The sequence below is a fragment of the Falco punctatus genome (assembly GCF_963210335.1).
Source record: "Falco punctatus genome assembly, chromosome: 7".
NCBI lineage: Eukaryota > Metazoa > Chordata > Aves > Falconiformes > Falconidae > Falco > Falco punctatus.
Genome location: NC_137587.1, coordinates 39,899,632 through 39,926,392, shown reverse-complemented (window position 1 = coordinate 39,926,392; position 26,761 = coordinate 39,899,632).

Here is a 26,761-nt window from a genome sequence, read left to right as displayed (position 1 = left end):
ATGTTTCTGTTGCAGAGGAGCTTTGCCAGAGTCCAGTGCAGCCTTGCACAAGGAAAGCAGAAGGTGGCCTGAAGCCCTCTGACCCTGTGTGCTCAGACTCAGTTGTCTCATGGCAGATGGGGAAGAGAGAGAGGTGTGGAGAGCATCTAAACCATCACCTCCAAGAACCTCTGAGGCTTCACGAGGGAAGTGATCTGAAATTATTCTGGAAACAAACTTGCCCCTATTAAAGAATCTGCTGGGATATCACGGGTAACATCTCTAACAGTGTTGTACAGTGCGTGTCTTCACTTTCAATCCTATGTCTAGATCAAATATTAACGACTTGAGATAAATACAGTTCCTGGTGATTTTGTCTATGGTGCTATAAAACCTGCCCAGTTCAGAACGCCTTTTAGTCCTGTTTGACTGTCCCCTCGTGTTGTGTGTGACGGAGAAAGTGTAGAGGAGGCAGGGGAACACCAGGAGGCAGAAATAGCTCCGGTCATTCCCAGCTGTGAACTGTCCCTCCTACAAAATCCTTTGCCTTAGAATGCAGTAGAGGTGGGTAGTGGCTGAGGTGCTGCTGCTAACGGAAGAATGGAAGAGACCTCCTGGGTCATAGAGTTAGGTCATCTCATGTCCCATACAGTGATGAAATGCCATTCATAAACAGATCAAGGTCCATTTTAATCCTATCTGTGGTTTGTTTTCTTGAGTGGAGAGGGAGAACTGTCCACTTAGCCAGGCAATTCCATGCCCTCTCTGATCTTACACTTCGAAACCTTCCTCTAATTTCCAGTCTCAATAAGATCAAGGTTCTCCTATGCTCATGTGCCTTACTGCCCTTTAGCTTCAGTAGTTTCTCCCTCTAGGCATTACATCTACATATTTATTTACAGCAGATCTATCCCCTCCCAGCCTTGTTTTGCTAAGGCTGAACAATTATTGTTTATGTGCTGTCTTGCCCCGTCAATCCCTGTGACAAAGCACGATCCCACTTCTCAAAGAGTTATTGGGTATCTGAAGCTGCTTTAATAAGAAGTCACTTAGCTTTTCTCTCCTTCAGCTCTTGCATTATTCCCTGAACAAAGCCACTTTGGTCTGTGGAAAGTCTAGAATTCGGCTCAATGTCAGAGTGACATCCAGTGGAAGAGGGGTAGAGCATCTCTACAGCACACCCACCTGGCAATATCTTGGTTGTCATTGCTTTAAATTTATTTTGTTCTTGCTCCACTGAGCAGGGCAAAAACTTGCCAAAGTCAACATGTGATGAATGAAATGGCTTTCGTTGTGAGACTTGTCAATACACTTCAGCTTCCTTACAATAAAAGGGTGACTCCTTTGACGTCTGGGACTTGCACCTGTCCTCCTTCTGAAAGCAATACATTCTCGATATGCTGAAATGCCACTCTTAGGAAATCAACAGAGTTAATCTATTGGGAACACTAAGGTCTCAGGGCCAGCTGTTCAGCTTTTCTTAGTATCATAGCTCCATTGATCTAAAGCAGCTCTGATGATACACACTGACTGCTCATACCAGATAAAATCCCTTTTTTAGTTATTTTGTGCTAGGAGAATAGTGATTAAGGCTGATCAGGGAACAGAACAAAATGGATTATCATAATAAGTAATAACTGGGAGAGGGGAGGGTCCCTGTAGTTTGGCCACTTAATGTTTAACTTGAAGTGGGAAGGGGTGGGGGGAAGCAAGAGATGCTCTGGGCTTTTTCTGCCCATTTTAAGTAGGTGGTGGGCAAAATGAACCTTTATTTCCCACTTCAATGTAGTTCCCAGATGGCCTTTTTTTTCCCCTGAGCCACCAGAATCAGTGTCTGGGACTCAGTCCCCTTCTCCTACTCGTGGCATGTGGTCACCAGGCTATTTCATTCAATGGGTTGTAATGACTCCTGGTGGTGCACAGGCAGCGGTTGCTGCTTCAACCCCATGGCAAGCAGGAGAAATGTCACTTCCTGACCCATTTATTGTGATGAGTTTTCATTTTTTCAGTTCTCCAAGGAAGGTGTTTAGCTTGTGGATCCTGGAGAACTTGTGTGATGCTGAGAGAGCCTTTGACCAGGGAGATTTTCCCCATCTCTTCCAAATGTCTTACAGGCAAACAAGAGAAGAGCTTAATTCACTTAAAGAAACACCAAGTGTTTAAGGTAATTTGAAGTCCTTTATCTGTCAGTATTCTTGACAGCAATCAAGCACAATAGAAAATAAATAAATAAATTAAAATCCCATAGCCATGGAAGCACACTTTAGATCAGATTTCTATTTGCATGCTTCATACATATACATAAAACATATTTCATGTACCAAGTTAAATAATGCACAATACTTAAACTATTCTTACTTTTTATCCTTTGGTTATTGTAATTACAAGTAATTTTGTGAAGGATTTTCTATTTTTAAGAAATCACACTTTTGTACTTGATCCAGCTAACAGGATTTTCTTACATTACTTCATAAAGAGACCATCTTTAAACTTCTAATGTTATTTCTTATTCATTAGTACATATGCCTGTAGGGTATGTTCATAAATGGGTTAAAGTTACAAAGTTATGCTTATAAAAGCTCATGGTAATTTGGAGTATCAGGAGGATTTATTAATTTTGAAATCTTAAAAGAGCAAAAGCTAAAATGAGATTGGATTAAGTATATTCTTGCATGCAGTTATTCTAAACACCCTTAAGGACCGCAGACTAACTTACAGAGGACATTATGCAAATATGAATATATCTCTAAGTGCCTCATAGGCTTGCTGATGTAATATTTTACATGGTTAGTTAAGTACATCAAGTAAAAGGTTTGACCTTGATATACTGTAAAAGGTACTTATCCCACAACACCCAATTGTTTTCAGTGCCATTGTGAAATATATCACTCAAACGTGCAAACAATTTTGTGCATAAATCTCATTAAACATAGCTGCGGCAGCCAAACAGCTGCCCACAATACCCAGTCTCTTTAGAAGACCAAAGAACTGCTTTATAATTTATCTTTATCAAAATGCTGTTCATATTTATCGACAGTACCAGGCTGTACTTATGTAGTGAGATGACAATTTCTTATGAGGACAAATAGAGTTTCTAAGCTTTATTACTGACACCTGTTCCCATTACACAGTTCAATTTTGTATTCGTTTTTTGAGGACACATAGAAGGTGGAAGACTACAATGCCCTGAAGTCAAACAATGTTTAGGGAAGGAAAACAAGTTCTAGTTTTGATCTCAGCTCGGAATTTCTGCACATTCTTGGATTTACTTCTCTTTCTGATTATGCAGCAATAAGCTTGACTATAGGGACTTAAATGTTATGTTTTCCTGTATCTTCACTCTTCCCGCCCTCACTCCATTCCATACGTGTGTGTGTGTGTGTGTATATATATATACACACACACATATTTTTATATATATATATATTTTCCATTGAGGTGGTAATGAAACAGAATGGAAAAATGGATTGCTAAATATTGTGTGTTATCTTTTCTGTATGTGTTTCTGAAGGGAAGATTGGCTGATGTGGCACCTGCAGATTACTTTAGGGTAAATCCTTGTTTGTTCTGTTTAGCATTTTTGTGGTTATCACTAACTGAACTGGAGGGAGAGACTCTGTAGATGGATGGGGTAGGTGTGGATTCCTTATATTAATCAGATGGAAAAAACAGATATTCAGTCTTGCACACCAAGACATCAACCACCTTCTAAAGTCTGTATCATATCAAGCAGTTCCTGTGGGGTTCAAGCAGCAAAGAGTATAATCTCTTTCAAGTCCCTCCGAAGTGACCAAAGTGCTCTAAAAATATTTATGGCACATTCTGCTGGACTGTGAATATCCAGTTGGGATGGCCTTTCTTGCGTGGTGGTTTGACAGTGGTCATATATTGGGGGTATAACAAAAGAAAGAATTAAATAATGCAGCATTGTTGGGCTGGTTGATGGTGTGGGATATCATGCTCTGAAGAGTGTTTTTTCATTAGATACATCTTAGGAAAATTATGAATTAGCTGTGAAGTACTACTAAAAATATTTCGTTAACATTTGCCAACTACGTGGGCAAACTTGACTTGCTGGATGTGGCCCAGAATGAAGTATTATCCCCAGAAAAAGACCCAGAAGGGTACAGCCTTGTATGAGTAAGAGCTATTTCCGTGACTGCCTGCCATGTCGTGCTTGCGCTCAGTGAAAAAAGCCAATGGTTTCCATATCAGATGAATGGCTCTTAGCTCTTCTGTATAGTAGGATGTTAGTTTAGAAACTGAGTTTGTATTTTGTGGTGAAACATTAGCTCTCAGATCTGTTTGGTTTGGGCCTCTCCTATTTTGAAGGCTATGTCCCCTGAGAGGAGAAGAGTTCGGAGGCAAGATGAGGTTTGAGAATTATGTTCCTCTCTGAGCGTTATTTCTAAGGAAGCCTGTGATGGATATTTATCATCAGATGGTTCGCTCTTGTTTGGCTAGCGTTTGAAATAAACCCATTTCCATGCCACAAAGACACATCCAAGACTGCATGTCAGTATGTCTCCAGTAGAGTATAAATGGAATAGAATATCCATGTATAAATCCTTTTTTCCTTGTCTCTCTCCCTTCTTCACAACGCTATTTCCATGTTCATACAGGTAATTCTGGATATCAGTTTCTTCTGTTGGCTATATCTAACCAGGGTAAGCCTGCTTGCTAAAGGATAGTGAAATAAAATATTTTGGGAAGGCTACAGATTTCTTTTGCTTTCTCTTGTAAAATATAATTACTACAAAAGATGATTTTGCTAAACACGGAAGTTACCACTGGGATCTGTGAGGACGCAGTGCCTCTGAACAGAAGCTTCCATCTCTGCAGGAGTGGACGTTAATAAGGAAAGCGACTGATCTTTAACGAAGTCTAGTACTTGAAGCAATATGCCACACACATCGTAATTTAGGACCTGATCCACAGAAGTGTGGTATTTGGATAAACGGTTGGGTGCCTCATGAATTTACAAACACAATTAAACAGATTAGGTTAGGTTGGTAACTCGCTGGAAATATTTGTTGGTTCCTTTTAGCATCTGTCGGCAACTTTGGTCTCCAAGAAACCTGCCTGAATGTGTCTTAATTCTGCATGGTGTTTGAAAGAATTTCTTTTCTTAAGATGAGTTAATTAAGAAGATTCTTAGCTATGCATTTTTTTAATCTCAGTGTACTGCTGTGTATAAGCACACTACATTTATCCTTTTCCTGGTTTATGAGGTTTTAGTAGATAAAAAGATCATTAATATATTCATAATGCACACACATACCCAAAACCTGTATAGAAGCACACACGGCACAGTACGTATGTACATAAAGCAGCAAGTGGTATTCCTCTGATTCATTTTAAATTGAGATGGGAAAATAAGTTATCACACTACTGAAGATAGGTTTTCTTTTCCTTCCCCCCCCCCCCCCCCCCAGTGCTTGCTGAGTGTGTGCGCACATGAGCTGTAAAAATCAAACCGAAGTAAAACACAGATCCCTTAATGCGAAAATAAGTTGCTGCAGTTCTTCAGAGTCCTATGGATTTGTATTAAGGGCTTCTATCTACAGTCACATTTCTCACTTTCAAGATGATTGGAGAGGGAAACATCTTTGTTTTGAACTGAACTAAAAAACTGCAGGGTGAAAGAAGAAGATTCTTCTACCTGTGCCAGAGAGGCAACACAGCTTAATGCACAGGGACCTGGGTGGAAAGCCAAGAGAACCGGGGTAGATTAACCCAGATGTCCACAGCTAAGTGAGCATATGTGTCTATATGTCGACCAGGCATATACAGCTGTGCCAGTCACCCTGGGCACTGGCAGGAAGTGAAGATGCTTTTAGGGTACAACTCAGCTGACCAGCTTTTGATAGCCACTTTAAGGAAAAGTGAATTGCACCCTACTGATTTTATTGACTACATCTTTGCTGGTTTTAGAGAGAACCCAGAGTGATTAGCTTTGACGTAGCCACATACGTATAGGCAGATGAAACATATCGCTGGAATCTAATGTTGGCTGTATAACTAACTTATTTTTATAATTTTATAGTTCCTCCCATCCTCTGCTCTTATGCTTAATGTTGTAACTTGGAATTAGAGTTTACCTCTGGCACTATATGAAAAATAACACAACATGATGCTGATTCCAGCTGGGTTTTCTTGGTGTTGCAGAAATGCAAATAACATTTTTATATTTTTTTTTCAAGGCAGTATATCAAATATTTTGTACCAATTGGAAGAACATCAGATGTTTCCTGGAAGTGAAAGCTTAGTAGCTGGGACATGTATAAAACATTAAAGTGCAAAAATGAAAGTAAAGCAAGAGTAAGTAAAAGTAAAAAAGTAAAGCACCCCCCAGATCCCCACCACTTCTCAGGAGAGCCAAATCTACAGCCACTTTTATTCACCTGACCCTTCCATTTGTAATATATTGGCAATGCCTTGATGATGTGACGTTATGTCTCTGCCTTCTCACCCTGTGGTTGGGATGCTCATGTGTGTGGGCAGTAGGGGAACTCGCTTGTCCTTCTGGCTGTTCCTGACTTGCATCCTATCATCAGAAGGTTAACATATAAAGGAGCTGGCTAGTTCTCAGCCTTAGTGAAATTATCATGGTACTGTAAAACAGTGCAGCTGCATCAACTTGCACCTGCTGAGGCTCGGTGTTCCAGAATCTTTATGGAACAGTTACTGGGAATACATTAATAGCAGATGATTAGGTCTTGTGGAAGGAAAGGGTCTAATGCTAGTATATTGGTTAATGGCTGTGCTTCCAAGGAAATTGATGACAAATCTTTCTGGTAACTGGGATTTTGGGGCAGGGGGTGTCAATGATGACAACTGAAAATTGGGAAAAATGCTTTTGGTCACATAGTTTTTTTAAAAAATGTCAATATTCTGATAAGAAGGAAAAAAGTATCTCTAGGTGGAATTAAAGGTCTTTGAGCCCTAGCCAAAATATATCAATGTGGTTTGAAGGATTTTTTTTTTTTTTTACCCTTAGAATGAGTTTTTAGAATAATATTTAAGTATATTTTGAAATGGAAGCAATGGTTTCAAACTGAGGGACCAAAGTAATTAGTTTAAAAAGTGTTTTTCATCAAAACTCTTTGTGATACTTGCATGAACTTGCTGTGCAGTTTGGTTGACCACCGGTTGTCTTTCATGAAAGACATGTGGCTCCTCTGGCTCTGCTCATTTCTTCTGTTTCCAAGGTCACTGTCAAGGTCTGCACATGTCCCTCCTTTTTCTATCTCTTGCCTATTTTCTGTTCTCAGATCCTCTTTTGCCAACAACTCACGTAAAAGGTTAGAGGTTTTGTCTCTTTAGTTGTTTGGTGGTGTAGGTTTTTTTTAATTCCAGCTTCCTTGTACCTTCTAACTTTCATAAAGCACACCTTGTGCTGGGCACAATGCACCGCTCTGTGGCCAGGTCCTTTTCCTTGCACATCTTTCAGACCTCGCTTTCTACCACACCTCTCCTCCAGCACATTTTCTTTCACGTTCTTTGTCCAAAAAAACTCTTCAAAGACCTTTGCCTCTCCTCCAAGCCTCTATCTTTGGCCACAAACCTTGCAACCTACCCCTCCCTTAGGACACCCAACTGTCCTTTGGTTTATCTCATGTCTGGAGTCCTGGCTTACTGTTTCTAAGACATACTTTCACCTGCCTGTATTGTGTGAGTTTTACGGACCAGAAATTTCATAGGTTGAAGGCAAGTGTGGAGAGAAGTGCAATAAAGTGTGGCCACAGAGACTGCACTGACAACTACCCTTCAGCTGAGTTGGTCATAAGCTAGATCCAGTTTGGAAGCTGTGTAGACATATTAAATGGGGCTGTGTCCAAGTTAATAAGCCCTAATAAGCTAATATGGTTAAATGTCTTCTGGACCAAACCTGGTTTATGCTGTGTCCAGTATGGATCCATCTATACCAGCCTATATAAACATTTTCATAATTTTCTTTTTTTTTTTAATCTGCCTCAAAAATTCATCATGTTTCCTGCCTACGCTGTTGGGAGCTTTCCTGGTGGGTTCTGCTACAGCAGGCAATCTGTTGTGTGCAGAAGTACAGTTGTTGCCTCTTTCTTGCATGAAAGTAAGAAAAAAAACCCTGGTGGTTGCACAACAGCTCATCTGTGACGTTGGTGAGCATTGCAAATGTGCTTGTGGGCCAGAGCCCTGGGTGCTGGACGTCACTAGCTGGTCAAAAGAACTGGCAGGTGTAGGAGTGATACGGAGGTGCAGCTGAAATTTAATTTCCTCCAGAACCATTCTCCACAAGCTGTGCAAACTTTCTTTAGCTAAATAAATACACTTAAAGACAAAGATTTCCCATTTTCCTAGAAATACTCATGGTAACAACTGCCTGTGCTTTCTCTCCTGGAGCCTTAACAAACAGTCTGCACATTTGCATTTTCTCTAATAGTCTCAGCAGTAAACTTCCTTCCAAAAAGAGGGGAAAAAAGGAAATCTTGTGTTCCCTGAATGCAGAAAGAAATTACACATTCTGTCTCTGTCTCTCATACATACAGATACACAATTTAGTACTTTACATCTTCAAAGCCCTGCTCAAATAGGGACTAAATTGTGTTTGTAAACTCTCGCTTTGGGAGACAAGTTCAAATGGGGCTTAAGTCCCACATGAAATGTTGATGGTCTCAGTCAAGCTCCTAGTGGACATGTGCCACAAAAGCGCAGTATTGTTTGCTTGTATTGGTAACAATTAGTATTATTACTCTGTGATACAGCACAGCCTCGATCAAAGACATTGAACAATGCACTGGGTGTACACAGAGTAAAAGACTGGTCCTGCCTTGAAATGTGAACAAAAAAGAAAAAAAAAAAACACCAGGAGAAATTATCTTTTTTTTCTGTTTTGCAGAGGAGGAACTGGGGGCTACAGTCCACAAATACAGTAAAACTGATGCTTACTACTGTCCTGGTTTATTGCCTATTTTGCTAAATCCAAGGTAAAATTTTGAAGTGGTGTGACCATGGTCACGGGGGGAGTCTATGTCAAAGCCAGGAACAGAACCTAGCTCTGACGAGCCCATAGAAATTGTGTTAACTGGAAGGTTACCCTTCTTCTCCAAATGGAGTTTAATGAATATAACACACTTCAATAGGTGTATTCATAAGAAGCTACCCATTATGGATGTAATGCATGAGTTTTTCTCTCTTGGAAATAGGTTACTCTTACTGGCCATTTCCTGGTCAGGTTTTGATGAGTCCCTTTCAGGCACAGCTCCCATTGAAATAGGTTTGCCTGAATGAGGACTTAAGGAACAACTGAATAAAGACCTCTATAATTGCTCTATAATGATTAAATGGTTCCCATGAGCAAGGCAGTTCAGAAAGACGTGCTTTCACTTAGCAACATTTGCGCTGCCAAAATGAAATAGCCACATCTACTGCAGGCAGAACTTAATTCATTATTGTTGCTGCTGTTATTGTGGCAGACTAGAGAGTGGACAGGATGAAGCCAGGAGAGTGGTAGACCCTGTACAAACACACTGTACATGGCAGTCTAAGTCCAGGCAGTCTTGGGGTTCTGCTCTCCTGTGTGCTGATGGTGTGCCCATTTGGAACAGGTTCTTTACTTTGTCTTAATTTTGCTCCACTTGTTCTGCTTTTGAAATGGTATTTGGGTACAGGTGTTAGTGATGCAGTTAAAAGGCAATGTTTCTTCAGAAGGATGAGGCTGGAGACAAGACAGATATATAAACTTTGTCTTGAGGTGAGGTACAAACACTTCCTACAGGAGTGACCAGCTCTCCAGGTACCGTAAGGTTAGCAAAAAAACAAAACAAAAAACAAAACAAAACAAAAAAAACCAAACCCCAAACCCACGACATTTTATTTCTGCAGTTGTTCAGGGTGTTTCTCCATTATTATTATTTTTGATCTACCTACTGTGGCTTAAGAGAAGGCACAAGAATTGTATTAAACTCTCTGGTAATGAAAAGGGAGGAGCAGGACAGCGTAAAGGTTTGATCAAAAACCCACCTCAGAAAGTCTCCCCTTTGGACCTGTGGATGCTGGATCTGGTCCTAGGAGGACTATGGGATGGGAGTGGAAGGCAGGAGGTGTTGAGTGATGAACTGTTACAAAGCAGCAAGAGGAGGCCACAGGAACTGAGCAATATTCTTGGTGTTTCCAAGAGCAGCCTCTCGTGCATGCACCTTCCCCTAGAATTTTGAGGCTGTTTGTTGAAGGCTGGAGGTTTCCCCAGCTGGTTTTGGAATGCTCAGCCCCGCTTTGGGCACACAGGCCACAGATCAATGTCACCCAGTGAATGCCTGCCCCAGAAGTAGAAATGGCAATGCTCAAAATCAAACCATCTCTGGAGATTTCCTTTGAAACTGTGACTGCCAAACAATGGAGTTGAATCTCTTGAACATGAAGTGCTCAGAAAAATAAGCTATGCGTTGTCAGCTGTAAAGAGAAGAGCTTTTTGTTCCCCAGGGCCTTATTCTAATCTCAGATGCACAGTGTGCATTACCATATAGCTTAAAAAAGCAGATATTTCTAAGATGATATGTGGAGTTGTGTGCAAACCTCTCAAAGGAACTAATATCATTCAGGAGTTTTTCATGCACTCAAACATACCCAGCAATGACATGGGCCCCTGACAGAGCATTTTTGGTTAAGGGGTAAAACACAGGGTGAGAAAGCCAAAGAGAAGTGTAGGGGATGAAGCAGAATACACCAGAATTAGAACTGGAAGTTTGTGGGCAGCCTTTCAGTTCTGAGACGGACGTGTGGCTGCAGCGTAGTAAGCTATCTCATTATAATATAGTAAGACATCACTGAAACATAAGACCAGATAATGTATTGAGTCTTACAGTGCTACTGAGACAGTAAGGGAAGCTGATACATTTTAAGAGGTGGTGGGGTTTGTTTTGGGTTGCTTTTTTTTTTGTTCTCATTATTGGTAGTCTTAGCTTGCAACATAAACAGATCATTTGGGCCATTCAAGCCAGAACTAATTGGTGTCAACAACTAACTGGTGTCTGACCTCAGTCTAGCTGCTGGGAAACAGCTGCCAGCATCGCAAAACCATCCTGACAGCAGGCAGTGGTGAGTAATCACGGGAAGATGGGGCCAGAAGGAATCTCAGGAGATCATATAATCAATGAACAGGTGTCCCCTGTCCCTACAGGCTGAATGTCAAAGTCTCCACATATAAAGAGTCTCAGCAGTCCCCATGCTTTTGGGAGCTCAGGGATGGGTGTTTCAAGAGTGGTAGGGAGCAAGGACTCCCCAACAGTGCCATGCTGCAGGAGAGGGCTGGGCTAGGCAGGACTGGGGTGCAGTGATGCTTGACAGCCTGGTCAGCAGCCCCTGCTTACTTTTCTCCAGAAACTGCGAAGTGGGACTGCCAAGCAACCCTTGTGCTGGCACCGGTCTGGCTGGCAGCCCTGGGATGCTGCCTTCCAGGGGAGCTGCAGTCGAGCTGAGTGAGAGCCAAATGGCTGCCCCTGGAAGCTGGAACATCTACTGCTAACAGCTAAGCTTGCAATAGTTAATAGGTGACCAGCTTGACTGGGGATGCTTGCGATCACATTTGTCTTGTCTAGGAAAATTCTTGCATTTCTTGTCTAGGAAAACATTTGCAAAGTGTTATATGGGTCTATATAAATATATATATGTAAAAAAATATATATTTATATATATATATATATATACACATCTCACCCAACAAGGTAGGGAAGGCTTAAGCCAGGGTGCAGAGCCCTAATTTTGCTGTGCCTGAGCGGTCAGATGTGGCTTTGCTCACGTGACAGGCACTTGCCTCAGTTTCATGCTGCGTCTTGGGTTACAGGTGCAGTGTCTGAGACAGGAATGGCCCAGTGCATGCTTTGCAGGTGAGCACCGGATTTAAAGGGGTGCAGAAAGCTCGTGCAGCAGCAGCAGAATCCGCTCCCTGTTGTGCATTAACCCCTATCGGTTTTCCCTTGGACTTTGGCACTCACCCTTGGGTGTTACAGGAACCAAACAGTGATGCAGCACAGTGGTGGCAGCTCCAGGTTTGTATCTGAAAGGATGTTTGCATCCCTCAGGTAACCAAAGTGGGGGGAAAAACCTCCATTCCACATTGCATAGAAGTTGTAATAGAGCACTGTCATCCCGATAGTATGTTGAAGGGGCTGAGATTTTAGCATGTTTTTCTTATCCCCAACATCAGTTCCCATGACCATGTGTTGGGCCTCAGCCAGCTTCTTTGTCTTTCATCTAGGAGCTTTTCTTTACGGGCATCAAGGACAGCTGGGGGAGAGAAGACAATTCTGGCTGTGACAGGGAAGTGTCACAGTTTGGCAGGCGCCAAAGTCGAATAACATCTCTGAGGCTTGCTCCTGGAGTGCTCACACAACCTGGTAGTAAAAAGAAGACACGACTTCGCCTTGTGCATCCTCGAAGAGACAGAACAGATGCTAGTCATGACCCTCCGGGATCCGTCTGAGAGGAAGAAGCAAAGCCAGCCTCATGACTCCCTTTATCTCCGCCAGGCCTGTAAGATGAATTCAGCCATGCCAGTGTCAAAAATTCCTGTTAGGTCTGGGAGATGAATATGGATATTTGTCACCTCCAGAGCTGGAAGCTCTGTGTGCCCCAGCAGAATCATTCCTGTGCCAGTCAACGATCCAGTGCAGCGTACCTGGTCTTTGGGAAGGGGATGTGGTCACAGATTTGTCTCCTGACGCCACTCAAACTTCTTCCCTGCATGCAAGGTTAAACCAGCATAATCCTCAGTAAAATGGTTCACATGGTGGTGGCTTCTCAAACACTGGCTGAACTACTGTGTGGCTTTAGGAAGCCCCTCTATTAATCTCTTAGAGAGACACGGACCTCTACGGCCAGCAGTGAGCTTCTGTTGGGCCATTCTCCAGCCAAAACTGGTGCAGTTTTGACCTTCAGGTCCTTTCCCATCCTTTCTCAAGAAGTCTGTGGAAAAGAAGGAAGAAAACAAACAACAGACTAGGTTTTGGTGGAAGCTAGGAGTTCTGCTCTTCACTAAGCATTCAAGCAGCTCTCCAAAGTCTAAACTGTGCTTTTCTATGGCTGAACAAAGCTGCGACAATGAATTTACAACAGTCGTACCCTGCCAGGCTCTGACCCAGCGGAGCACGCTTAGGCTTGAGCACATCTGTAACGCCTGGCTGGAGGTGGACTGGTGCTCAGCACCAAGAGTCCAAGGCAAGGATTGCTCAGGCAGGGGCTCAAATAATAGGAAAATAATGACCAAAAAGCTGCCTGTTCACGGCTGCCTGTCTGGAAACACAACAGGCGGGTTTGGGGAGCAAGGACAAAATGAAAGTGGCAGAACAATAAGCTATTTCAGGCACCTGAGAATGTATTTCAAGCACAAGAGAGAGGAAAGAAAAAAAGACAGTGAAATTTCTGAAGCAGCACTTAGTGCATTTTTTTCTGCTACTGGCTGATGTATCACCTCTCTCACTGAATTTTTTCTTTGCCCTGAAAATATACATTATCTTCCAATCCTTCTTCAGTGAAGTAAATCTAAAAGAAAACAAAACACACATTTGGCCAACCCTGCCTTAAAATTACACATCAAGAACATTTCCAGTGACAAATACTTTCAAGGCAAACAAACTGAAGAGAAATTAAAAAATCTCTGTGGGGCATAAATATGTAATTACACTCACACAGGGAGCATTTTATCAGGTAAACCATCCTACTTTGTTAATTGAAATGCTGCAGCACAAGATTTTTTGACAAAGGGGCTGAATATGCATGCATATTTCTCATTGCTGCTGTTCCATTTCTCTCTCTCCTTTCCCTGTGTGCTCCAGCGATGGGGTAGTGATCACTCCTGCTTTCTTTGTTCAAATATCCTTGTTTCTACCACCTCCACTTAATTCTGGCAGGGAAAGTTTTCCTTTCACTGGAGGCACAGGTTTGTAGGGGGTTTTGTTGATTTGAAAAAGAACCCAAACCCCAGAAACCAGAAACCAAGTCTTTTTATTAAATTAAATTCTCCAGAAACAATAAAACCTTGAGAACTACAAGGGGGGGTGGGGAAGGAAATAAAGGCAAAAAAAAAGAAAAAAAAAAAAAAGAAAAAAAGGCAGAAAGAATAAAAAGAACTGCAGGAAGTAGGTGCAGCTGTGTTGACCTAATCCCACTAAAACAATCTTACCAGGGTGAAGATGAGTTATGGGAGTCAACGGGAGCAAGGCTGAAGTTTGGGACTGAAGAGATTTGAGGTCCAGATAGCAAGCCTTTGTTATAGAAGCATTTGTCAGTATTTAGTGGCCATGGGCAACACTGAGTGAAATATTTACGGCATGAGCACTTCCAAGAAGCATGGCTGCTGGCAGGCTATTTAATTGTCTAAATGCAAGCTGCAATGCCAGCTGTGGTTTTGCTCACCCATCTGCGATGGCTCTGCCATGCCAGTTCTCCTGCCCTGAGAAGGAAGCAGGGCATATCCTCCCCGGGAGGGAGGGGTACAGGGTAGTCCCATACACATGCCAACTGCTAATACTTGCTTAACAGCGGTGACCAACTGTGACAACAACTAGGCAGTGAGGAGCCATAGTGCCCAGCCTTCCTCTAGAGCAGAATGGAATGCCAGCATCTCTTCTCCCTGCAGATGAATGGAGAATAATATGTTCTTCTCTTTCATGACCTGTTGCCTAGTTTGGTCTTTCTCTTGCATTTTCTCTCCCTCTAATGTGCAGCACAGAAAGTGCTCCAGTTGCACAACCCTTGCCACCAACACGTGGGGAAACTCAGAAAGGTTTCAATGCTTTTCTTAATGACTTTTGTATGTTCCATATTACCTTTCCGCCTCGTGCCCATCTCTGCTTCTCTGGATATATCCCTCTTTTTCACAGTTCCCTTTGTAATATCCCACAAGTTTAATCTTGACTTCATTTCCAGTTCTTTTTCCAGGCTCTGCTGTTTGTTGTGAACAAAAGAAGATTGACCTGAGCAACAGAGGGGCTGATGTTTCCAGAAGAGGGAGGCTTTACCACAGTATTTACCTCTCTGGATGAGTCATGACAAAGGCATGTAGACATGTAAGCCTTGGAAATCATTATAAAATGGCCAAAATAAGTCTGGGTGGTCATTTAGACTGTCTCTGCTTTCTTTGGCTGGCTTTACAACGTGATGATAATAGTGTGTCCTCTCACATGAGTGATGTGATTAAATAGCTAATGAACATTAGTTATTTAGAAAATAAACCACTGTAGTTAAAGATCAAGAAGTTGCCAGGACTCAGAAGATATGGTCTCCCCTTCCTGTAGCTTTACCACAGAACATAACCCTTCCCCATGATTTAAGTGGATCAAAGGCTAAGACATGTTAGGAGAAGGGATGAAGAATGAGTCAAGAGCTCTTTGGCTGACCAGACCTTTCTTCTACATCTCAGATGGGTTGTGACTGGGCTAGAAAACAAGTAAGCCCCACAAATCCTGTTCCCTGGATGGTTTTGACTGAGGAATCAGCAAATGACACATGTACATGCTGTGATTCTTTGCAAAGGAGATCAGGTACGGGGAAAGAAGATTTGCACCCAATTCACAGACCAATGCAGTCAGGGATGCAGCCAGAGCCTTTGTCTGAACCTCAACTTTGGAAACATCCCTAGATCGCACGGTTTATACATTGTGCAGTGCAGTCCTGCTAAGCTGTAATGTTGGAAGTAGGAAGGGACCCAAGCTGAGCTCCAACTTTGTTACTGAAATATATTAGTGCAGGCTCTCAGAATCAGAGGGTGCTGTTGAGCAAGTACTGTACAGGTACAAAACAAAAAGGTTATGGCTGCCTCGTGGAGCTGATAACCTCGGTATAGGAGGACAGTGGATGAGGGAGCACTGTAGAGAGGTGAAAACAAGGAGACCGTTGTCTGACACGGTTGGCGTCAGTTACACTGATCCAGCAATCTGAAAGCTGGTAAACCACTTGGATTTGCCAGACCAGAGGAGAGATTTGGGAAGAATGGTTGAGATGTGGGATGCAGAAGAATGTCCTCACGGGTGTGAGAAGCAGCTTGGAAGAAAGCACGTGTGGAACTGTAGCAGGTGGGTGATAAGGCAGGAGTCAGGTCTGTCAGGGAAATATTCATTGTTGATACTGACAGAGAGATGATATGTTGTGTTAGAAGGGGCTGAGAAGGGTCTTACAGGTAAAAGGCTGTTCCCAGTGGCTAGGAAATGCTGAGGAGCAGTAACGGTGGCTCCCTGAACATCAGGTTCATGTAGGTGAGCTCTCTCCTGACACCAGGTGCTGGAGCAGGACAGCCTCTTCCTACACAACGTACGGGAAGGCGACTGGGTGAATGTGGGAGCAGTTGCCTGGGCTGTGAAAAGGACCAGGGCTTTGAACTCCTCTCTAACCCCTTTCTGGAAGGAAGGCTGTGTTCTGAGTTTAGTCTCTCTCTGCCTTTGCCGCAGAAACTGTTCTGCTCTACATAAATATTTAAATATTCCTTCAGATCTGGCAAATTAGTACCTCCAATATGCAGGCAAGAGCTTTTTTCTCTCTGACTCTGAATTTTGATTAATTATACACAAGGAGGATCAGGTTCAGTACAGGACATGTGAGAAATCTGGGGTGCTGTAACAGAATATTTTGACCACTAGCATGTCCTTTCCCTTTTATTTCTGATTGAGTAGAGCCTCCCTTTTTCTTCTCTAGAAGAATCCAGTGTAAGAATCCCACCAGTGCTTTTCAGGACCTGGGTGGGAAGGTGAGTGTGCAGCAGCTGAAACTTAGGTATTACGAAGACTTTTCTGGTGGAAACTGGAGCATCCAGAGAATTTAATTACCCTGAGCGTTAAGCACTAACTTGGCGGGGCTAGACATCCAAGTCCACTTTTTAGTTCTAGATTTTGGTACACCCGGTATTTTATCCTTGGACTGTTTCATTAGACAAATACTTCTGGCAATAGACATTTGTTGTTGACTCTTCTATGTCCTTGGCTGGTTTGTGTCCCTCCTGAATCACATTCATGGGGATACTTGCCCATCTTTTTCTCTCCCCTTTCTTTGTCTTCTGAGCTGTATGGTAGATGTTTGCTCAATAAACAATGTTTAAAGTCAGTCGTCTCCAGGTATTTGTGTTGACTGAAACCACTGTACTGTGGCAGAGTGTGCAAACAGAGCAGCTTAGTAGATACTGTTATGGTTCATGTGAAGCCCTCAAACATGGCTGATGAGGATTCCCTTAGTGACAGATCAGCGGATGCTTGAAGGAGTTTTCTATTCTATTACCATTATTTTTCTAAAATACAAGATTGGCTTACTTAAATTTATATAAAATGCAAATAAGGCATCTTGCCTAAATTTGGCTGGAAAACTAGTTATTCAGACATTCAACTCTAATTCTTCACCTGGTGTTTTCCCAGGAACATCTTTCCTGCACATTTCAGTATCTCTTAGAAGATCTGCAAAACAGAGCAGCCCTTGAGACAGCCATAGCACCCAGTGCTGAACTGTCAGGGATGGCAATGCAGGGACAAAAGCTTATTGAAGAGTGATGATACAATACTGTGGTTTTGTTTATCCTTTAAATAACAACTTGGGTTCATCCTGAAAATTGGAACACTAACTTCAGCCTGTGGTCTTGTCATGACAACAACAGACAGGTTGGCCAGAAATTTCCAAAGGTTTTGATCGGCAACTTTTCCTTTTATTTTGGTAAAAATATTATGCTCTTGCATTTTCTGCTTGGGCTTTTTGTTATTTCTAATGGGTGAATCTATATCTGCTTCAGTGCCTGCCTTTTCTTCCTTATAATGTTAATTAATAAATCCAGGCTGGTTTTGCTGAGAGCTGTAACACTTGCTCCTGCTGGTGGGTAGTGCATTCCATTAATCCAAACTCTGATGCCAACTAAAAGTCCACCTGCTTGTGGTCTTTTAAAATCCCTCAGTGATTTTGTAAACCAGATGATGAGACCAGGAAAGTGTTTGCCAAACTCGGATTTAGTCTGTGGTGCAGTTGTAGCTGGATGAAGTGTTCAAGTACCAGTTGGACAATGTTATTTCCTGGTAAAGCTGCCCTGTCCCTCCTGAAGAATTACAGGAATGCCTCAGAAAATGGAAAATTAATTTCCCACCTTTTCTTGAAATATTGGAATTCCTTCTGTAAGGCACTGTTGTACCATTTCAATGAGTTATTTTTGCCTTTTTCTTTTGTTCTGTTTGCATTTGTCATCAAAAAATGTCACTCAATTATCTACTTTTTTACTGCCTTGAGAGTATGCTGCAGTCCAGAGGCGGATGGGGACAGCAGGAGATGGGAGGGTTACATGGTGAAGCAGGCTGCAGGGCAGAATTCCTGTTAGCTGGGCTCCGTGGACAAGGTCACAGGCTGGGTAGTGGGCAGAAAGAGGGAGTCCCGACCATGGAGTCATGCCATACAAACATATGAAGAATAGGTACAGCTGTTGGAGAGCAGAAGGAAAAAGGCAGAAGTCACACTGGATTGGTTGGATAAAACCCTCATTTCTTCTCTCCAGATTTAGTAACAGGTATTTCTGGAGTCCAGAGAGAGCTGAGGATATCTTCAGACAGTTTGCTTGTCTGCATTGTCCAACACTTGTATTTTTCACAGCTTTTCCTGAGTCTGAATTGCTTGGGAGTAAATAGTGGTGATTCTTAAAGCAATTGCCTATATTCATTTTTGTTGAACCTGCTGGCCCCTGTTTTGACTGCATAAGCATGTCCAAAGTTATGCTGGCATACATTAACTCTTCCTCAATAACTCATGAGCAGGTACTCATACAATTTTGCGGTGAAAAGCCAGGTAGCAGACTGTACTTGGAAGAGTAACCTTTACAATAGTGTTACTCTCCAACAAGGCTTTGATGGCTCCATCAGATGGACTCCACCTCTCATGAACCTTGACAAACCCATATAAACCCTGGCTGTCATCTGACACTGTCTACATGCACATGTAGTAGAACAGTACATGGCATGTGAGCGAGCCTGAAGGATGCTGAAGGGCTCAGATGTGCACTCTGGTATTCCTCATGTGGGTTGTCTCTTCAGCCTGGTTAGAAGAGCTCACTAGCACCGTGGTGCATGCTCTGCACATCTCAAGAATGCTGTTACACAGCATCACTTTGCTTCCTGACCTTGTAGGTGAACTGTTTTTCTGAACAATTCAGACAGTAGCTTTGATGGGAAAACTGATCCCCAGCCCCCCTCATAAAAAAACCCAGCTTTGCTTTAAAACCCATGCATTTTCTTGGCCCTGCAGCATCTGTCAGGGAATGGCTTCAGCACCTTAGCGCTTGGGAGCTGTAACTCAACTTCTACCCTGAAACTGTTTGGCTCATTCTGGTGTATTCTTGTGCTAATGCCACTTTTCTATCTAAGTAGGCTTCTTTGCTTTGTTGTGCTTACTTTCCTGCCATATTTCTACATGGACAGCTGAATATTTTTTCATCTTCTCTTGGAAGACTGAAATTGCCATCTCTCTGATTCATTCTTCTCTGTACTTGTTGACATGGGAGGATCTCTCCTGAGTGAGGCATCTGTTCTACCAGTGACCCTGGAGAAGGTCAGTGACACTTTCCCAGCTCTGTTGGCTACATCTGGCTGGATATACCCCATGACTGCACTTGGCTTTTTTGCTGCCACAGGATGCTGGGTCCTGTACGCACCCCAGTAATGTCATGTCCCAGTTCTATGTGTCTTGGTTTTGCCAGCTAAAGGGCCTTTCTAAAGTGGACTTAAACTGTTCTTACAGCCGTTACTCCTGAGAATCATCATTATGTTTCCACGGGATTTCCACTTCTCCTAAACGCCTCTCAACCTCCTGTTTTCAGCAAACTGATTTTGTGTCTTCCCATATTTCTCCCTCCTTTGAATAAATGCCTTTCCATTTCTCTTTACACTCAGTTAAACATTTGTTGCTTCGTTTCACTTAGACTCCCTTGCCTGGGCAAAACATAAAGTCTGTGAGGCTGGTTAATGTGATGTGTCAGTGCAAAGAAGTGTCCTTGCTTGGCCATCTCTACAAGGACTTGCCTGCTGGAGCTCTGCAATTATGTGATTTTAATTGGCTTTTAATTTGGGAAGATTATATAATATACTTAAATGAAAACCACAGAGGTGTTGTTAATACGTAGGTTAGAAATTGCAAACAAAATGGTAAGTGACTGAATTGCTTCTGAGCTCATACAGGCAAATTCACATTTACTTTCCCATGTACTTAATGTGAAATATACCAGAAAGTCCATAATTAGAAAATTATAAGGATTTAAACCCTATATTGCAAAAATACATTTCTGTGGCTCTGGAGGTTGCAAACATGCTTTCCATGTAGAGCTGTATGTTGCATTTATGCTGATTTAATCATTCATTAAACATTAGTAAGAGGCCAATTATGCTGTTCAAGAATAAGATGTTTTACGAGAAAATGACAAAAAGATACATGTAATCATTGAAATGCCAGTTTACAATCAGATAGGATGGGAAATAATCCCTTTAGCAAGCTTAAGCTTTTACATATTAATGGCAACATTGGGGAGAGTGGAAAGAGGGCTTTAACAGCCTTGCGGCCTTCCAGCCCTAATCAGAAAGTGAATGCTTACGATGCTCCGGACAAAGATTTATTGCACTGTTTTGTTCTGTGGCACAGATACCATGAGACATGTTCTTTAATTGCCCTAGCTGTAGTTAGCAGGTGTGTGCCTACATACAGATGTATAAACATAGGCAAAATAGGGGTTAGAAATATTATCCTGACTCTTCAGAGAGGTGAGATGCTCTGGGGAGGGAAAAGAGTAAAGATCCACTGGGACATTTCCATACTTAGATTTCTGAAGGCCCGTGTCAAGCACTGTGGAAAAGGAAGGAGGACAGAGGGAGGACATACTGGTAAAATCGTACCTGTGAAATCATGGCTGCTGTAGAAGCAGGGAGGGACAGAAACTCATTTTTCCACCTCTCTTCCAATACAAGACTTAGGGACACCATACAAAACTCTTGAGTCATAGGTGCAAAATAAACAGAAAGAAGCAGTTCTTCGCACATGGTGTTGTGAAGCAGTGGAACTCCTTGCTGCAGGATCTGGTGGATGCTCTAAGTTTGCATAAGTTCACAAAGCAAGCAGGTGAATTCATGGACAGAAACTTGTTTGGAAGTTGTTGAGCACCATCTTCCTCTTGCTCTGAAGGTTTCTCAGCTGTACATCTTTGCACACTGGGAAAGTGTCAGTCTGATTCCTAAAGCTGTCCTTTAACATTTGCTTTCCGTGGCTATTGGAGGCAGGATGGTAAGTCAAATGGACTTTTCAGCTGAACCAGCATGGTGGTTCTTGTGTTTTCATACGTGTGTGTACGTGTATATACATCAGTGAAAGATACTTTTTAAAAATCTCTTTTTGTGACCTTGCAGGGACTCTCATAAGAAAATAATTCAGCATTGTTTCTTTCACATGTATCATTACAGACCTAAAGAAGACAACACTCAGCAAACCACGGACAGCATTGCTGAAAGAACTGTGATTGCTTTGGTGTGTATGAGATCAGAAATCAGAAAAGGCTACACAAGGCCAAAAAATTACAGAGGTAAGCTAAAAAAGAAGATAACAAGACAATTGTTAATGTTCTCGGGAACACTATTCCAAAGTGGCTCACCTTTGAATCTCTCTGGGTACTTTCCATGACAGAAAATCTCAGACTTCCCGGGTTTCCTCTGGGATCTGAGCTCTCCTGTCTTTTTCTCTAAGTACGTTTGGACCAGAGGCTGAGTAGGGTTCGGCAAAGAAAATCTGTTGCAATCTGAGCAAACACTCAATCCTTAGGAAAAATCAAGGACAGGGAGCCCAGTGGTATGGGGACTTGCTTACAATGAAGAAAATGGTCATGGGACCGAGAAGTCCCAGGGCATGAACAGAAAAAACAGGGACGACCCAGATGAGAAGAAGATGGATTCCACATAAACTTCAGCAAAGCACCACTCGAGCTTCCCAGGGCCACGCCAAGCATTGGTGTTCTCTGACTGCTTTACCGACTCATACATCTGGCTGTTCAAACACACAGCCCCCTTTTCCCAAATCCAGTTGGTCAGCTGTCCCCGTTGCCATGCCGGCCTCTGGGCAACAGACCCAAGCGATGCTGTTGAGAGGGAGAAAAATGTATTCCAGCGATAATATTGAAGAGTTACAGCTGCCAAACACACTGTGTCTGTGGAAACACCTGTTGAGTAGCTGTTGCAGTGGGAAGAGCAAGATGAAGAAAGACAGCTGTAAAAGTGCCAGCAGCAGTAGGAAGCTCTACTAAGACTGCTTTGTGCCAGTTAGAGATGTGCCAAATTATTTGGCTGCATTTCAAATATCTGGGTGTCCACTACATTTGCCAGCTCGTGCTCCCAGGGAATACTTCAGCATTAACACCACTACTGCCATGCTCCCACTGCTCTTTCACTTTAATTCCAGCCTTTACATTTCTGTATTTCTTTTATTTCTAGTTCCTTCCAGTGCAAAGGAAAGCCCAGTATTGCAGTGCAGAGCCCAAAATAAGGGCTGGGATCTGCAGCTGGTAGGAAGACAAAGCATCAGTGTAAAGGTTTTTGGCAATTGCTTGTGAGATCTGCTGGGTTATTATTTTGTGTCTCTCCTGTTGTTATGGTTGGGTTTTTTTTCCAGAGAATAATAATTTTATCTTTTACAAACAGTTAGCTAACCTGCACACTTCCCCCTGTCCATCTAGAAATCATTGGAACTGCAGAGCTCAGCTTTGGGAAGTTTACAATGGAAACAGCTGAAAATTAAATGTTCAGGTGGGCTAGATGGGTGGTAAGGTGGAAATACAATGGCAGGATGCTATAGGGAAATATTTCCAAATGCATTGTAGCTATTCTGGAGGACTTACGTGCCATCTATAGCACTGGCAGTACCCAATGAGGAATGAGAGAGCTCACAGCTGGAAGAGAAACTTTTCAAAAATAATCTTTCATGATGGATGGATAGCAAGGCCCAAAGAGTGGTGGTAAATCGAGTTAAATCCAGTTGATGGCCAGTCACGAGTGGTGCTCCCCAGGGCTCAGTGCTGGGGCCAGTTCCATTTAATGTCTTTATCAATGATCTGGATGAGAGGATCGAGTGCTTCGTCAGTAAGTTTGCAGATGACACCAGGTTGGGCAGGAGTGTTGATCTGCCAGAGGGCAGGAGGCTCTGCAAAGGGATCTGGGCAGGCTGGATCAATGGGCTGAGGCCAGCTGTATGAAGGTCAACAAAGAGGACTGCTGGGCCCTGCACTTGGGTCACAATAACCCCACAGGCCTGGGGCAAAGCAGCTGGAAAGCTGCCTGGAGGAAAAGGACCTGGGGGTACCAGTTGACAGCCAGCTGAACATGAGCCAGCAGTGTGGCCAGGTGGCCAGGAAGGCCAAGAGCGCCCTGGCCTGTGTCAGAAATAGTGCGGCCAGCAGGGCTAGGGAATGATGGTCCCCCTGTGCTCGGCACTGCTGAGGCCGCACCTCGAGCAGCGCGGTCAGTTTTGGGCCCCTCACTACAAGAAAAATACTGAGGTGCTAGAACATGTCTAAAGAAGGGCAATTAAGATTGTGAAGGTTCTGGAGAACAAGTCTGACAAGGAGCAGCTGAGGGAACTGGGGTTGTTTAGCGTGGAGAAAAGGAGGCTGAGGGGAGACCTTAGCGCTCTCTGCAGCTGCCTGAAAAGAGGGTGCAACAAGGTGGGTGTCAGTCTCTTGTTCCAAGTAAGAAGTGATAGGAAAAGAGGAAAAGGCCTCAGGTTGCACCAGGGGATATTTAGATTGGATATTGGGAAAATCGTTTTCACTGAAAGGGCTGTCAAGCACTGGCACAGGCTGCCCAGGGCGGTGGTTGAGGCACCATCCCTGGAGGTATTTAATAGATGTGTAGATGTGGCTCTTGGGGACATGGTTTAGTGGTGAGCTTGGCAGTGCTGGGTTAGTGGTTGGCCTTTATGATCTCAAAGGTCTTTTCTAACCTAAACAATTCTATGATTCTATGAATTAAAAGCTGTCTCTATACAAACATGGAGTTGTAGGGTAATGAGAATCTGTTTTAGATAATCTTCCCCCTAAAGTGCCTGAAGGGTGTAAATCCATCGCTTGTCCTGAATAAGACTTAGAGGTATGCCCAATGTTAAGCTTGTCTTTTAAAAAGTTTTGAACGCTAAAATGAGCAACTAAATGTCAAAAATTTAAATTGTTGTTGAAATCGTTCCTGTAACTCCCTCAACTTGTCACCTTGTCCCAGTAAATACCAGACAGGCCAAGAGCTGAACTGCAGTGCACTGCTGTGCCTATACTGCTGTGGCAGTTTCATTGCTTTTCTGTTTGACACAATCATCTGTTGGCATAATTTTTTAAAATTCCGCCCCTGGACTAAGGAGTTAATGCTTTTCTCAGGGAGCTTTTTTTCTTCCCAGGAAGGTTTTTCTGTTAAGTGTTTGTGGGAAAAAATCATCTTCTGTCTATTTATGCATATTTCCATGATATCCTTATCCATGACAGTTGATTAGCCCTGGAGGTGGTATTTCTCTGTGACGTATCATTGTTTTGCTGGTTGCAGACAGAGATGGAAAGGTCTGAACTCCCAACAAACAGAATTGTAGTATACTACCCCTTTTGTGTGCCTTTTTTCACCACATGGTAAGCCTTGTAGGGCAGAGTTTCACTCCTGTTGTTTATTTTTCAGCAAAATAGGATCCTGTTTGAGCTGGGGTCTCTGGGTCTGACCGTAATGTATATAACAATGGCTAAAACAAAAATCTTTCACACTCTTTCCCTCACAACAGGACCCTTATTGAGAATAAAGCTCATTGATTAAAGAAACACAAACCTGTGCTTTTTGAATGAGAGAGAGAAAACATCACATTGTTGGCAGAAGACCAACTATGTCCAAAACAATTTATTTTTCCTTTTCAGCTAACTTTCCAAACACCCTTTGCTCTAATTACCCTTTTCTTTTCCCAAGCACCAGTCAACCTGTTCCTTTCTGGATTGTTTAGGCCAGGATTAGTATCCATATGCCTGACTTATTCTGCCTTTACCTGCAGGTGTAGGTCAAAGAGCCAGCGGTTGTACTTCAATAGGGCTTGCAAGACTCCGTGGTTAATCTTTGCTCCAAGACAACAGGGTTGTTTTACAGAAATTCCTGCCACTCTGTTCCTGTCTCTGTGCTCACCAGCAAGAGACAGGGCTCTCTTTCCTTGAGCTTTCAAATGTCCAGTGGAACAAGAAAGCTACAGCCTTTTGAAAACTCTCTGGCTGGTTCTCATAAATAATGAGAAAAATCTCTGACTGTTGCCTTGGCCATGTCAGGCTTCTCTTCATACAACCAGAAAATTAATCTTTCCTATTAATCTTCCCGACTTTGATGCCAGATTCATGGGTTATGGTCTGTTCGTCCTGAGAAAATGTTATCCGAGTCAATATTTAGACAGAATAAGCCTTAATCACAACATAGTTATGCTTCATTAAAGAGGTTTTCCATTTGCTTCATTCAGAAAATAATGTAGAATGTACCAGAAGCAAACAAATTGGGTAGATTTCCTATTCATTAAACCCTTTCTTTCTTCCATAGAAATAAAGGGCTAATTACTTGTTCAGAAACCTTTATTTTCTTCCTTCAGAGGAGAAATAGGGATATATTTCCTCAACATCACTAATGTAGATATGCTTGTCGTGTGGTGCCCAACTCCTCCCATTGCAACTCAGAATGACACAGACTGTTGTCCTCTTCCCTTAGGTACTACCTCAAAATGGTGTTCATTTACAATCCTTTTCTGGTCACAAAGACCATTCTGAAAAAGCTACTTTTAGGAGTGGACCCAACCTTGGTGTACTCCCAGGTCTCCCAGGAGTGTAGCTTACACTGACTGTAGATCCCATCTCACATTCAGATGGGAAAAATCCAAGGAAGAGTCCCCTACCTGACAATTCCCGTGTCCCAAGACCTAGTACCCCGTCTTTGTCACCTTTGTGACTTTTGCACAACCTAAGGGGCAGAGAAAGTAGATGGAGGAGATGAGGCTAGTGTAAGCAGCTGATCCTTTCACAGCCAGGCACGTTCTAAAGGGCAGATCTCAGGAGCATGAATGTGTGGAGTAGAGGACAGACATGGCAAATATGGCCTCAAAGCCCCTCTACACAGCCATGTGGCCGTATTACCGTTGTAACTGACCATTCCACTGTCCTTAATGTATTTCTTTATCCTCACAACATCCTGGCAAGGTAAAAAAGGGCTTTTATCTCTGTGTTGCACAGAGGAACCTGTGTGCAGTGGCTCACCCAAAAGCATGCAAGCAGGCTGTGGCAGAATGATGCTGCCTTGTCTCTCACAGCCTGGGGCAGCACAGAAGTCATGGTATTTTCCTTCTTTCTTGCACTCTTGTACTAAGGAAATAGGTTGCAGCTCCTTCCTCATTACTGTTACCCTCCATCCACAAGCACAGACCAGACTAACTGGGGGAGGTTGCAGGGAAGTTGGTGGTGGAGGCAGGCCAAGTGTTGTGCCGGAGTCTGTCCTCTTCTGCAGGGCATGGAAAAGTGGAAGATTTTGCCTGCAGTGCTCATAAAAAAAAAAAAAATTATTTCTTTCATCTCTTTCCTGAGCAAAGGCCAGTGCTGAGCCTAACAGATTATTCAATAACATCTTATAAAAATATTAAACTTCTATATCGGAACCAAATTAAAATCATATTTCATGATGTGAACAAAGGTACCCAAGTCGATTTCGTCTCTCTCTCCCTCTTTTTCAAATTTAATATCACACAGAAGGGAAACGAAATCTGTATTTAAATGGCTGTG